The 5747-nt window shown below is 41.4% G+C and overlaps 1 long non-coding RNA gene across 1 annotated transcript; it reads right to left on the reverse strand.

Moving 5' to 3' along the window:
- Positions 1-3320: 3320 nt before the first annotated feature.
- On the reverse strand, positions 3321-4150 carry LOC116222970. Its single transcript, XR_004164860.2, has 4 exons — positions 4127-4150; positions 3857-3957; positions 3609-3688; positions 3321-3365 (listed from the first exon to the last, which is right to left on the reverse strand). It is a non-coding gene; the product is annotated as an uncharacterized LOC116222970 (long non-coding RNA).
- Positions 4151-5747: the final 1597 nt, after the last annotated feature.

A 5747-nucleotide genomic window follows, 5' to 3' on the forward strand; every position in this document is an offset into this window, starting at 1 on the left:
TTCACACCTGCCTGAAACTTTTGCACAGTACTGTATATCAGAGACAGTTTAATTATCAAAGAAAATTAATTGATATTGGAGAAAGTATTGATGGCATACGTGTTGTAAATAAACCAAGTGTTTCGACATTCAGAGCTAATTGTTGGCCAAGCCTCATATTCAGACTCACGTAAAAACACGTTAGTTACATTTTCTTAATCTACCCACCGATGTATTTATCGAGTGAATTATACCGCTGTATTTAAAATCAGGTTTGGTAAAAGGTAAATCTCGTAGCTACAGCCGCTAGCTAGCTAGCTAGCATCAGGTAAGTCTCGTAGCTACAGTCGCTAGCTAACTAGCATCAGGTGAATAAGCTAAACTTCATTTTTGTATTGCAACGGATGATTAGTTTGTGTCGTTGATTACAGAAAAAACGAGTGTTTCGTGACGGGAATCACCACTTTTCTGAATAGCTGGATCACTTAGATTTTAGCATGCTAAGTAGCTACTGTACAGTTCGCGATTGGTACTGTATTACTCGATACTGGTAATTAATTGTTTACGGGGTCCTACCGGCAAAATAATCGGGCAGCAAATAAATTCTGACCAATGAAGTAGCGGAATGTAATACTCCGTTGACAAATAAGCAGTCGAGACGTCACAATCGCGACAGACTCTATGACGTACCCTAGTAGATATGAGCACCCTAGCAGGTATAAAACCCACAATATCCCTTACCTACCCCACTCGCACGAGTACTATATTGCTTTTATAAAACAATTTTATAGTCAACCAATTAACATTTAAACACGAAGTTATTGATAAAAAAAAAATTATTTCGCCATTGTTTCTCCGCAACAAAAAAATGGTTCTGTCATGGACAGAAAGTTCCGGCTAGCCAGAAGTTGCGGATGACGCAACAGAGACATTCTGATCAGCTGTTTTGCTTTTGCACGTGAATTATATAGAATCTTCATGTCACACCGAACATTACTAGGGATTTACGGCGAGAAATACGATCAAATAACTTAATATCACCGATTCTGTTTATTTAAAGCTCGCTTTGGACGTCTGGAACTTCATTTGGATCGCGGACTTCCCCGCTAAAGACTAGTTTGACTGTGAACACAAAGCTATCGCAGTTGTTCTTAAACTTTATGTCGGGGCACCGCACAACAAAATATAGACTGACAGGACATTATAGGGCGACAATTCAGTTTCACTTTGAATGACGAGACATTTGTTTTTATTTTAAACTCTGATGTAGAATATGCCTACTGTATAGAAAAGATTCGGTTTAGACACGGTTTTTTCAGTTGTCACGATCTTTCACACCAGCGAACACGGACGCAGACACTTACCTAATTGTGCAGAATGTGAAACTCTCCCGTCTTTACAGAATGCTAACAAAGGTCTAATCTACTTCTCTAAACGTGTTTGGAAAACTCGTTGCAACTATTTCACACCACCCAATGTTTTATTGTTTATGCAATTGCGAAAGACAGAACATACAGGAACATAATATTTTATACAGGATACAATGTTTTGCAGGTGCAGAAATTAAGTTACACGAAGTAAATATCACAATACATTTACCCAATGTCATTTGGCCATTTCAATGGAAACGTTTTTCCATCATTAAATCCATGATGAAGAAAGAGTTCCTGGCTTCAGATGTCACTTTGACTTGTTTTATGGTGTGTGCACCACCATTATTTGACATCATAATTTAACTAAAATATGTTTTTACCAATTGAAAACTCTTAAGCATACATAGGTAAGGCAACACTTAAACCAGCACTTGATAGTAATAACTATTTAATAATGTATTTCCCCAAACAACTCACAATTACATTATCGCTGTTTAAGGCCAAGGGCAACCCTAAGCGTAAAAGGAGGGCAGAGGCTTTTGGAATGCAATCACAAAATGATTGATTTATTAAATAATTTAAAGTTGATCACAAAAGTGATCAGTAGTTGTAATGTGTGGAAATGTGCTGTGTCCATGTTCGAATGTTCCAGAGTCATGAAAAGGGACTCGGGTCACAGGAGCAGCTCCTTGGCGCCCGGTGTAGTCGATCAGCTGTTAAGTGACAGTCCCGCCCACGAACACACCTGAAACCTAGGCTTAGGGGAGCAGACACAGAGAAAGGCAGCGAGTAACAGAGAAGGCCTGATGACTATCACAAAAACAGTAGATGTGCACTCAGCTACATGGATGTGGCATGTTGTTTTTAAGGCCTGTTTTAGTAGAAAGCCCTCTCACCAACTCAAGGTACAGGCCATAGAGAGGGTTTTTTTTTTTTTTTTTTAAATGAAAAAACAGAAAATCTAATAATGCATTAATGAACATTTTAGCAACACCACCCTAATTCCTCCTATATGTAGTGAAGTGCTGTCTGGAAGGCCAGGTGTGTGGTTTAGTGTCAATGATGTTATAATTACACGTAAAACTATTTAAACTATTAAATGAGGCAATAACTAATAATTAAACCTATTCTAATGATTCATACTAGAGCTAAATCTTCTGTTTTTCATTTGTTTTTCAATAAATAATAATCAGATCAAAAAAATCAGATCAACTTTAACTGATTAGCCTTTGTATGCACGATTGCTGAACCCCCTGATCCTCACTGACTTCCATGACCAGTTAGAGACACATTTATTCTGTGTCTCAGACCTGTTAACATGGGAATCACTAGTGAAATGGCAAACAGTCCACAATCTGCAACCCCCTTCTGTCCCTGGACGTCTGGCCACTGTAGACGAACTGTCTTCCCTGCAAACTGTAGAATGGCAGTTACTTGGGCAGCAAAGTCATCTGTGCAAGTACGATGAAGGGAATCAAAGATACTTATTCTCCTACCTTGCAGTCCGACATTACTTACCACAACCCAGTGATTCCCACAAATATTCATTATTTGTACAAATCCCTGGGTTGGTGCTGGGAGAGGTGTCAGTAGGGCCAGGGAGGTGGTGGAGAGGAGGCCTCCGACATGAGGGTATTGGACCCTCAAGAGTGCCATGGCATGATCGATGGCACGGTCGTCCAAGCCAAGACTGGGGCTGGAGCAGCATCGCCCTGATGTTGTCCACCCCTGTCACTCAGTGACGCCAGAACAGGTTGCCTGACTGGACACCCGAGATGATAACATCACTGTCCTGAGAAAACACACAAAACAGTAACTGGCTAATGAAATATGAGAATAACAATAGCAATATTATCCAGCAGTTAAGTCTGGCCGAACCAGAACTATTTTTACATGTCTGTTTGTGATATTACCTCCAGCCTGTAGTCCTCTGTCACAGAGCCGGGTAGACCATAAGACTGTCCGGTCCTCTTCTTGTGGGGACAGTGTGCCAGGAGGTACAGTGCATGTCACCTGAAAGAGAACATGCATGTTAAGAGTACTGTTTGTTACATGCCGCTGTTGTGAAGTCACAGTTTGGTTCATTTTTAGAATGACGAGCTGGTAATTTAACTAAAAGCAATATGGCACATGTGATTGTGAGGGTTGGTAATGGATATTCCCACGGGTGTTGTCCGGCACTGGTGACAACTAACATGGAAATATCCATTACCAACCCTCACAATCACATATGCTCCAATGTGAATTTCAACTAACCTCACAGGTGTCGCTCCCCGACATAGAGCTGTCAGAGGAAACCTCTACAGTCTCCTCAATGGGGTGGCCTGTCTGGGACCCTGGCAAAAGAGAAAAGGCTTGAACTTTTATTCTCTCTGACTACTGTGCACACATAAATGACAACTTTGGAAATGCACCAGAGCAAGTAAGAAAAGATGTTTAGGCATAGCAGACTAACGTAAGTATGAGTATGAGTATGAGTATAAGTATAACAGTAGAGCACATACTGATACGAACTGGCTTCACTGAAGCGTAGGGTGTCCTGGAAGTCAGAGGGATTCCATCCATGGTCTCCAGCTCCACAAAATTGTCCTCCACCTTCACCACCCTTGAAAAATATGTGAAATTAGTGCCAACTCACGTCATATTAACTTATACTTCTCACGTGCAGCTTCAGAGCATTCTTTTTTATGGGGTTGCATATGTTGTATAAGTTAATGTGCCTCAAACCACCACACTACGTTAGAAACCACTAAAAACGAGACATGTCTACTTACTTGTACTTGTTTGGCCAAGTAGGCCTTCATTGTCATGCCTGGCTCCCGCGCTTCCGCTCATCCTTCTTCAACACCACCATCCCTGGCCTGATAGGATACCTCTTGGTCCCCTTCTTAATCCTCTTCCCGTAGGTATTCTCTGTCTCTGCTGGGCCCTCTCCAGGTTTGGCATGCACCTGGTTATGTAACAAAGCAATTTTGTGCACAACCGACCTTTGTTAACATTGTCCACACGCTACAGGTGTTAACTCGCTAAATATTTACTTACCTTTTCAAAAACCTCGGCATCTTTCCTGTGTCGCTCCTCGACATAGGCCTCGATGTCGCCTCATCTGGACTGTCGACATCCTCCTCCTCCGGAGAGTCTCCTCCAGTGACCTAATGTATCTGAAAATGCAATGTCACATAACATGACAGAACATCGTATGTCTATAATATTTGGTATGCTACATCAAAAAGTTTCAGGTGAATTGAATTACCTCACAAAAGAGTCGTGGCTCACGGCCATACATCAGGCGGGAAAGGCGAGAACTAGAAGAAGACTGAACACAAGAGTTTGTGGCAAAAAACAATTTCTTTTAATTGATCTTCCCACCTCTCCTGAAGTCCGTCGAGGGTTTTCCCAATTGAAATTTTGAGAGTTTGGTTTGTCCTCTCATCCAATCCTGTTTGTCGAAGTGATAACAATAACCAAAATAAACATTTTTCTTTACCACAAATGACAATTGCACCCAACAGTGTGATAATGCTATTCCACATACCATTAGTTTGCAGGTGGTAGGCGGAGGACATGCGGTGCTTGACCCCACACCTCCTGAACATGTCCGTGTTCACCTTATTCAGAGAACAGAAAAGAGTTAATACCAAATGGAAATCATGAGTAACAGACAGCATTATGTTGTTAGTTTCACCGTGCTGAAAATGTTAACGAATGGTGAAACAACCTCATTCCAGAACTCCATGTTTCAGGGGCACCATGTTTCAGGAAGATATCCATCATAGCCTTAACAAAAGCAACAAAATGTAAATATACATTCCAGTTTAGGCAGCATGATACTGGATGACACGACGTTCGAATATGGAAAGCTAATGACTGTTACACCTCATAGTGCATTAACTTTTGATATTCAAACGTTGTGAATTCCATTATCACACTTATTCAACCAAGCAGTGGTATAAGAAATCACTACATCACCATAATTCACAAAATATCCATCATAGCCTTACCTCCGCAGTCAACACGGCTGCCTTCCTCTTGATGGGAATAGCCTCTACCCACTTGGTGAAATAGTCAGTCGCTGTGAGGCAATAGGTGTTTTTCCCCTTTCTTGACGCCTTCATGGGTCCGATGAGATCAACACCTGCAAGTAATTGTTTCAGAGAAAGAGACACAAAGGCAAAAAAAGGCTGTTTTTGCAGCTATACTATCAAAGGTTTTTAAATAACAGTGAATGTTACACAGAGATGTTTAGTCTACCAATCATGTGCCAGGGAGCAACTGGCTTGATGGGCCTCATCTCCGGGGCCTCCGTCTTCACCCTCTCAAAGCGTTGGCACCGCATGCAGGTCTGAATCTGAAAGACATTGGTCATTAAGTGTTGGAATGACTTATCCTGCTGCA

Source organism: Clupea harengus, chromosome 12, assembly GCF_900700415.2.
Source record: "Clupea harengus chromosome 12, Ch_v2.0.2, whole genome shotgun sequence".
NCBI lineage: Eukaryota > Metazoa > Chordata > Actinopteri > Clupeiformes > Clupeidae > Clupea > Clupea harengus.